General features: G+C 51.8%; 1 long non-coding RNA gene across 1 annotated transcript; it reads right to left on the reverse strand.

Moving 5' to 3' along the window:
- On the reverse strand, window positions 460-3,443 carry LOC110257536. The gene is made up of 2 exons (XR_002340287.1): window positions 2,847-3,443; window positions 460-2,390 (listed from the first exon to the last, which is right to left on the reverse strand). It is a non-coding gene; the product is annotated as an uncharacterized LOC110257536 (long non-coding RNA).

A 7,403-nucleotide genomic window follows, 5' to 3' on the forward strand; every position in this document is an offset into this window, starting at 1 on the left:
ATGCCTTGTTTGTGTCTCTCATCTCTCTTGCCTTCTGAACTGGCCTTCGAAGGCAGCCAGTAGCGTGGACGCAAGGCCCCCTGGCTCTCTGAACACAGGAATTCTAGGGCTGGTGCTGTCTGTGTCCTGCCCCACCCTTCCCGCTGTCTCAAGGTCCTCCAGGTCGTTGGTTTACTTTGTTCCCGTCTCTTCCGTTCAGAGGCTAAAATTCCCATCCCCAGCTTCCAGGGCGTGTGTCAGGTTTAGGGGTGGGGACCCAGGCACCCCTTCAGATAACCCTCTGACACCAGCTGGGGGTCCTACACTTCCACCCAACTCTGACACTCTCTCCTGGAGACAGAGGCAGATGCCACGAGACTGACTCTCTTCACGACACTCTTTCAGATGCCAGTTGAAAGCCAGGCTGTCACCTGGGCTCTGACCAGCTGGCTCTAAATTGGAGGTTCTGTGATGCCCTGCTTCCTTGGGTTTGACATCAACTTGCTAGAGCGGCTCCCAGAACTTAGGAAACCCATTTACTTAATAAATTACTGGATGGAGCTCCCGTTGTGGCAGTGCCACCTGCAGTGGACACAGTCGCAGATGCGGCTCGGATCTGGCGCATTGCCGTGGCTGTGGCGTAGGTCGGCAGCTGCAGCTCCAATTCAACTCCTAGGCTGGGAACTTCCATAGGTTGTGGATGCAGCCCTAGAAAGACAAAAAAAAGTAATTAACTACTTAATTAATTAAATAGATCCCTGACTTATTATTACTGGATATAACTCTGGAACTTCCAGATGAAAGAGACGCACGGGCCCGGGTATGGGGACGGACACGGAGCTTGCGTGCCTCTCCCAGAGCACCATTCTCCCCGGGTCTCCCCTCGTTCACCAGCCTGGAAGGCCTCCAAACCCTGTCCTTGGCGGCCTTGGTAGAGGCTTCACTATACAGACATGATTGATTAGATCATTGGCCACTAGAGACAGATTCAGCCTCTAACCCCTCTCCCATTCCCAGAGGTTGAGCCGTTTGGGGGACACGGGGACCGAGAGTTCCAACCCGCTAACCACTCAGTTGCAAGGCTGAGTCTCCTGGCGAACAGCCCCCATCTGTAGATGCTTTTCCAAATTTACTTTGTTATTATAGCAAGAGACACATCTATCACACTTGTCACTTAAGAAATTCCAAGGGTTTTAGGAGCTCTGTGCCATAAACAGGATGAAGACATATATACGTATATATTTTTTTAGGGCCACACCCATGGCATATGGAGGTTCCCAGGCTGGGGGTCGAATCGGAGCTGTGGCCACCGGCCTACGCCAGAGCCACGGCAATGCAGGATCTGAGCCACGTCTGCGACCCACACCACAGCTCACAGCAACGCTGGATCCTTAACCCACTGGTCGAGGCCAAGGATCGAACCCACAGCCTCATGGATGTTAGTCGGATTCGTTAACCGCTTAGCCACAATGGGAATTCCCAAAGACCTATATAGATATAATATAATATATTATTTATTTATTTATTTATTTATTTATTTATTTAGGGCTGCACCCGCAGCATATGGAAGTTTCCAGGCTAGGAGACCTGAATTGGAGCTGCAACCTCCAGCCTACACCATAGCCACAGCAACATGGGATCTGAACCACGTCTGGAACTTACACCACAGCTCATGGCAATGCTGGATCCTCCCTGAGTGAGGCCAGGGATTGAAGCTGCATCCTCCTAGTCAGGCTCTTAACCTGCTGAGCCACAGTGGGAACTCCTAAATATATATTTCTTATTATAAATCACAATATCACAGAGGATCTCTGGGAAAGTCAGCTGACCCTGGACCACATGTGACTCCTTAAAAGGAGAACATTAAAACACTGGCTGGAGGCTCCGGCAAGAAGGCAGAGTCTGGCTCTACAGATGTGGCTCAAGTAGGGTGACCCCCCGCCCCCCGCCGTGGCCCCATAGCCTCGCTAGGGGAGCCCCAGAGGTCAGCATCCATTGCTCCTGCCTCCTAGCTTGGCAGCTTCCTCAGGGGGGATTGTCCGGCCTCCTGCAGGAGGGAACACTCCAGGAAGGGGCAGGGAAAGTGGCCGGGCCTCACCTCCCCACATGGGTCACCCTTCAGCCTCTCCAGAGTCACCCGGGTCTCCTTTGGGGGGAGAGGGGGCCAGGCGGTCTAGAGGTCCCCCCTGACCCCCCCGCTCCCCTCATGGGCGTGGCCAGTCCACAGCCCACCTGCTGAGCCCTGGCGCCCTGGCTCCCTGGGGTCCTTGTCTCCTGTCAGCCTGGCCCCCCAGGTGCCCCTGAGGTCTCTCCTTCTCCACTTTGCAAAGTGCACCTGCTTCCGGCTTCAGTAGGTGCCTCTGAGTGTCTTCAGACGTGTTTCCTGTTTCCTCCTTGTCCTGCAGCTCCCTCTGTGTGGGTTTAGGGGGTTCAGGGAAGTGAGCATTACTCCGCCGCATTTAACCCAAAGTCCTGTCCCCAAGTTTTCAGCCCCACCCAGGATTCTCTCCGGACCGAGGAAGGAACAGAGAAGGCCTGTGTTCCCTCCGGACGATCCCCCGAGGGCCGGTCTGCCTCCTCGCCCTCGAGTTCCTCTTCCCACCCCTTTGCTGGGAGCAGCGCTCTTACGGGAGCACCTGCGTCCCAGGAAGCGGAGTCTGCCTGAGCGGGGAGGTGTGGCGCTTAGACGTCCCTTCTCTGGCACCGTGGAGCCCTGCGTTCCAGACTGTGGCCTCGGCAGAACTCCAAGTCAGTCTTGAAACCCAAAACCAGGTAGCGACTGTCTTGTCCCACGCATTGTCTGAGTGGAATTGTATCAGTGCGAGGGAGCCCACGGGAGCAGCTGAGTTATGGGGATATAGAAATACCTTGGTTTGATGTTTGAACAGGCACCACAATCCTTCACGGTCCAATGGGCATGCGTAACCGGGGACTCCGACCCCTTCTTGTCTTCTGGGGAGGTGAGGGGCTCAGACTGAAGAACAGCAGGTGTTAATAGAGCCGAGGGGAACAGATGTGCCAGTGGCCCCGCTGCACCAGCCCTTTCCTTACTGCCTTCTGTTCTGATGTTTCAGATTCAGGGCTTCTGCTCGTGGGGAGGGTGGAAATTCTGGCCCCTCGGCCAGGGGCCAATAGGCTTCCAGGACAAACCTGCAGATTTCCTGTTTTGAAGTCCATGCTCAGAGTGGCTCCGTCCCGACCCTCAGGACCTTCGGCCCCCAGCCGCACCAGGCCTTCTTCCCACATCCAGGCTGGGAAACGTCAGAGCCTTGCCGTACCGAGCAAAGGCACTGGGGTCAGACCCATCACCTCACTTTTTCCTCCAGGCTGGCGCCCACACTGACCTCAGGGAGCATCACGCAGCCATTGTGTCAGGAATGGATGTGTTTTTCAGGTGGAAGCTCTCATGGGTGTCTCAGGAGGCGAGGGAAGTGCCTTCCGTCTGCCAAGTCCTGCCCAGTGCTGGGCCTGGGAGGGGCTTTCTGGATGACGCCTAACTTCAGGGAAACTACATGTCTGTGGTCCCATGGGCAGGCAGAGGAAATCCTGCTAGATGCAGTTCACCCTGTTTTTACAGCTCCTGCAGTTATTTGGAAGTTCTATGAAATTGGAGGCTGGGAGGAGCGGCGCTTGACAACCGATTCCATTCCAGAAGCAGCAGTTCCGAGTCTCAGTCCTAGACAAAAATCCTAGCATTTCTGGTCCCCACTAGTCCACTCATGGCCCAAGAACACAGCCACGGGAGCTCCTAATGACTCCCAAACCTTCATCTTTAGTTAAATCCCTCCCAAGCTCCAGATTCAGACATGGACCCCAGCCACCAAAATCGGCATGTGTCTAGAACTGAACTCATACCAGGAGGAGATCGGGGTGGGTGAGAAGGCCTTTAAATTGGGCCTCATAGGAGAGCCAGAGGCAGACATGGGAAAGGGATGGATGGAAATGAAAACAGATGTGAGAAAACTATACCGAGTAGAAGCAACAGGGCCAGGAATTTGAACAGATACAGCAGGGCAGTTCAGGTATAGAGAGGAATTCAGGCATATCCAGTAACACATGTTTAAATATTATTTCTGGAAATGATAATACTTGTACAGGTTCAATATTTTAAAGCTACAAAAAGGTACATAATGAAAAGTCAGTCTCAGAGTTCCCATCGTGGCTGTTAATAAACCCGGCTGGCATCCATGAGAACGTGGGTTCAATCCCTGGCCTTGCTCGTTGGGTTAAGGATCTGGTGTTGCCTTGAGCTGTGGTGTAGGTCGCAGACACAGCTCGGATCCCTCGTTGCTGTGGCTGCGGCGTAGGCCAATGGCTGCAACTCCGATTCGACCCCGAGCCTGGGAACCTCCATAGGCCGCCGGTGCACCCCTAAAAAGACAGGAAAAAAAAAAGTCCATCTGTCTTTCTCACGTCCATCCTGGACTGGGCCCACCAGAGGCCATGAAATACACAGTGCTCTGAACCTGACAACACACCATGGGGCTCACCTGCCTCAACACACATCAAAGGTGCCGCCTTGCATTTAATGAGTGTTCTGCTCCTGAGCATTCAAGCTGGTCCCAAAATTCTGCTGCCGTGAGTGTCTTTATGAGGCAGAATACGACCTCCAGGGGTCCGTGGAGAAGCCTGGGCTTCGATGCATGCTCTGATACGGCTACTGATGGACACGTGTGGCTTAAGGGCTCCAGAGAGTCATTCCCCACAGGCCTTGTTTTACTATAGGAAGTGTGCCTCCCCTACAGGCTTTGTTTACTATACGAAATGTGCCTTTCCTGCCCCCCCCACCTTAATCTCTAGCCCACTCCTCAACTGAGAGAAAAGGAATGAGAGGAAAGGTGACTCAGTCTAAGGAAAGAGAAGGACAAAGAAACCATAAAACTTATGGGGCACGTCCACCCCTAAAAGCCTATTGGACAAGCACTGATATAGGAAACTGGGCAAGGCCAACGGGAGGAAAACATCTTTCTGGACCCCACGTTGGTACCCCCCATCTTTAAGGGAGAAAAACCCCCACAGGACAATAGAGATCGGGGGTGGGAGGGGCTCTTCTCCCCGCTCCCAGCAGCCCTGGGAGGTATTTGCTTTCCTGTAATAAACACTTTGCTTGCTTGCTGCCTGTGTGTTCTCGAAGGTCATTCTTCAACTGCGTGATCAAGAACCCGGATACCGGTAACATCTTTCTGGCATCACTTATAACCTGTGCAAGTATGTTAGTAAGATGAATATTTGGTGAGGTGAAATTGTAGGTCAAAGGCAAACCCATTTCCATTTGGAAATGCAGACATCGCGGAAGCACACCCACAATGACTGTGCCAGTTCACGCCCCCACCAGCAACAAGTGAGAGCTTTGCCCTCACTTCCTCTCCTGCGCAGTGCAATGTCAACTTTGGATTTGTTGATCAGTGAGGAATGATGGCACTTTTGTGTGTGTGTGTGTGTGTGTGTGTGTGTGTTTAGTTATTTATTTATTTTGTCTTTTGTCTTTTGTCTTGTTAGGGCTGCACCCACAGCCTATGGAGCTTCCCAGGCTAGGGGTCGAATTGGAGCTACAGCTGCCAGCCTACACCACAGCCATAGCAATGCAGGATCCGAGCCGGGTCTGCAACCTACACCACAGCTCACGGCAACACCAGATCTCTGACCCACTGAGCAAGGCCAGGGACCAAAGCCTAGTCCTCATGGGTGCTAGTTGGATTCGTTTCCACTGTGCCGCAACAGGAACTCCTGGGAAGCTGATTGTTTAAAGCAATCATTTAAAGCTTCTAGAATTATCCTAAGAGCGTAAAGCATATGGAAAAATATTTACTCAAGAAAATCTACTAGGAGTTCCCGTCGTGGCACAGTAGAAACAAATCCAACTAGGAACCATAAGGTTTCGGGTTCGATCCCTGGCCTCACTCAATGGGTTAAGGATCTGGTATTGCCGTGAGCTGTGCTGTAGGTCACAGACTTGACTTGGATCTGGCGTTGCTGTGGCTCTGGCGTAGGCCAGCAGCAACAGCTCCGATTAGACCCCTAGCCTGGGAACCTCCACATGCTGCTGGTGCGGCCCTAAAAAAAAGGACAAAAGACAAAAAAGGAAAACCTACTAAATCTCAGGAGGAGCAGTGAGACACTATGGCATCTGAGTACTTACCTATTCCTTTCCCCAGAGCTTGGTGAGATGGAATCTATATTCTGGACAGGCGCAGTCATGAAGACGGGGCTCCTTTTCTCCCCACTTCCCAATTTATGACAACAGTCATTCCCCAGGAGGGGCAGGCCCCAGCTTTTCTCACCTCGCCTGCTCTGTGCTGCAGAAGCTCTCGTCCAGACACGTGTAACTGAAAAATTCTTTTTCCACCCAACCCATACTTATAGGGCCGTAGCTCTACCCAGGGGCAGTAGGCTGAGAATATTGGACCCACTGTCCTAAGCTCACTCGTAGGGCAGGGTTCAATGTCAAGAGAGGTAAGCCGCAAAGACCAGAGGCTACTGCACATGTCCATCACCCTGCGTGCAGAACAGACGCATCACTCAGAGAGAAGAAAGCCACTGTCCTGATCCCCAGCCTCAAAACAGTGGCGTGGAGGTTCTCCGATAAAAGACAAGCAGTGAGAACGGACAGCTCCGTGGCCCTCACTGAGGGAACTGACTTCATTTAGAACAAAATTCAGGGACTTTCAAGCCTAAGGGCACCTAAGGGTACCATCGAAGACAATGGAGATTTTGGTGAAGAGCAGTTAAGAGGATGGCAGCTCCATCCATGAGAGCAGCAACTGAAATGGAACAGCGAGAAATTTAACAGAGAAAATCAGGAAACGAGACAGCTGAGAGGAGCCCTCCTGAGGTTGGAGCAAGCCTCAAAGACTGGCGTCAAAGAAAGCCAGCTAGGAGTTCCCAGGTGGCTCAGCAGGTTAAGCATTCAGCATCGTCATTGCTATAGCTCAGGTTCGATCTGGGAAATTCAGCATGCTCTGCTATGGCGAAAGAAAGAGAAAGAAAGAAAAGAAGGAAGGAGGGCTGGATGGAAGAGAGGCAGGGATGAAGGGAAGAAGGAAGGAAGGAGAAAGAAAGATAGAAAGAAAGAGAGGAAAAGAACTCCCTGCTTAGCATGGAGATATTAATTGGATCAGACTGTGGAGATGTATTTCGGGGCTTGTCAATTAAAAAAAAAAAATCATGGGAATTCTCTGATGGCCTAGCAGGTTGAGGTTCCTACATTCTCACCCTCACCGCTGTGGCTCTGGTTGCTGCTGTGTGGCATAGGTTCAATCCCTGGCCCAGGAATTCCAACACACTGCCTATGTGGCAAAAAAAAGAAAAAAAAAAAAAAAAAAACACCGAGAGGACCTGAAATAAACATTGCAACTCTCATTTAAAAAAAAAAAAAAAAAAAGCAATCGGCTTGCAGTTATCGAAGAATAATACCTGGGTGTGAT

Source organism: Sus scrofa, chromosome 18, assembly GCF_000003025.6.
Source record: "Sus scrofa isolate TJ Tabasco breed Duroc chromosome 18, Sscrofa11.1, whole genome shotgun sequence".
NCBI classification, from domain to species: Eukaryota; Metazoa; Chordata; class Mammalia; order Artiodactyla; family Suidae; genus Sus; species Sus scrofa.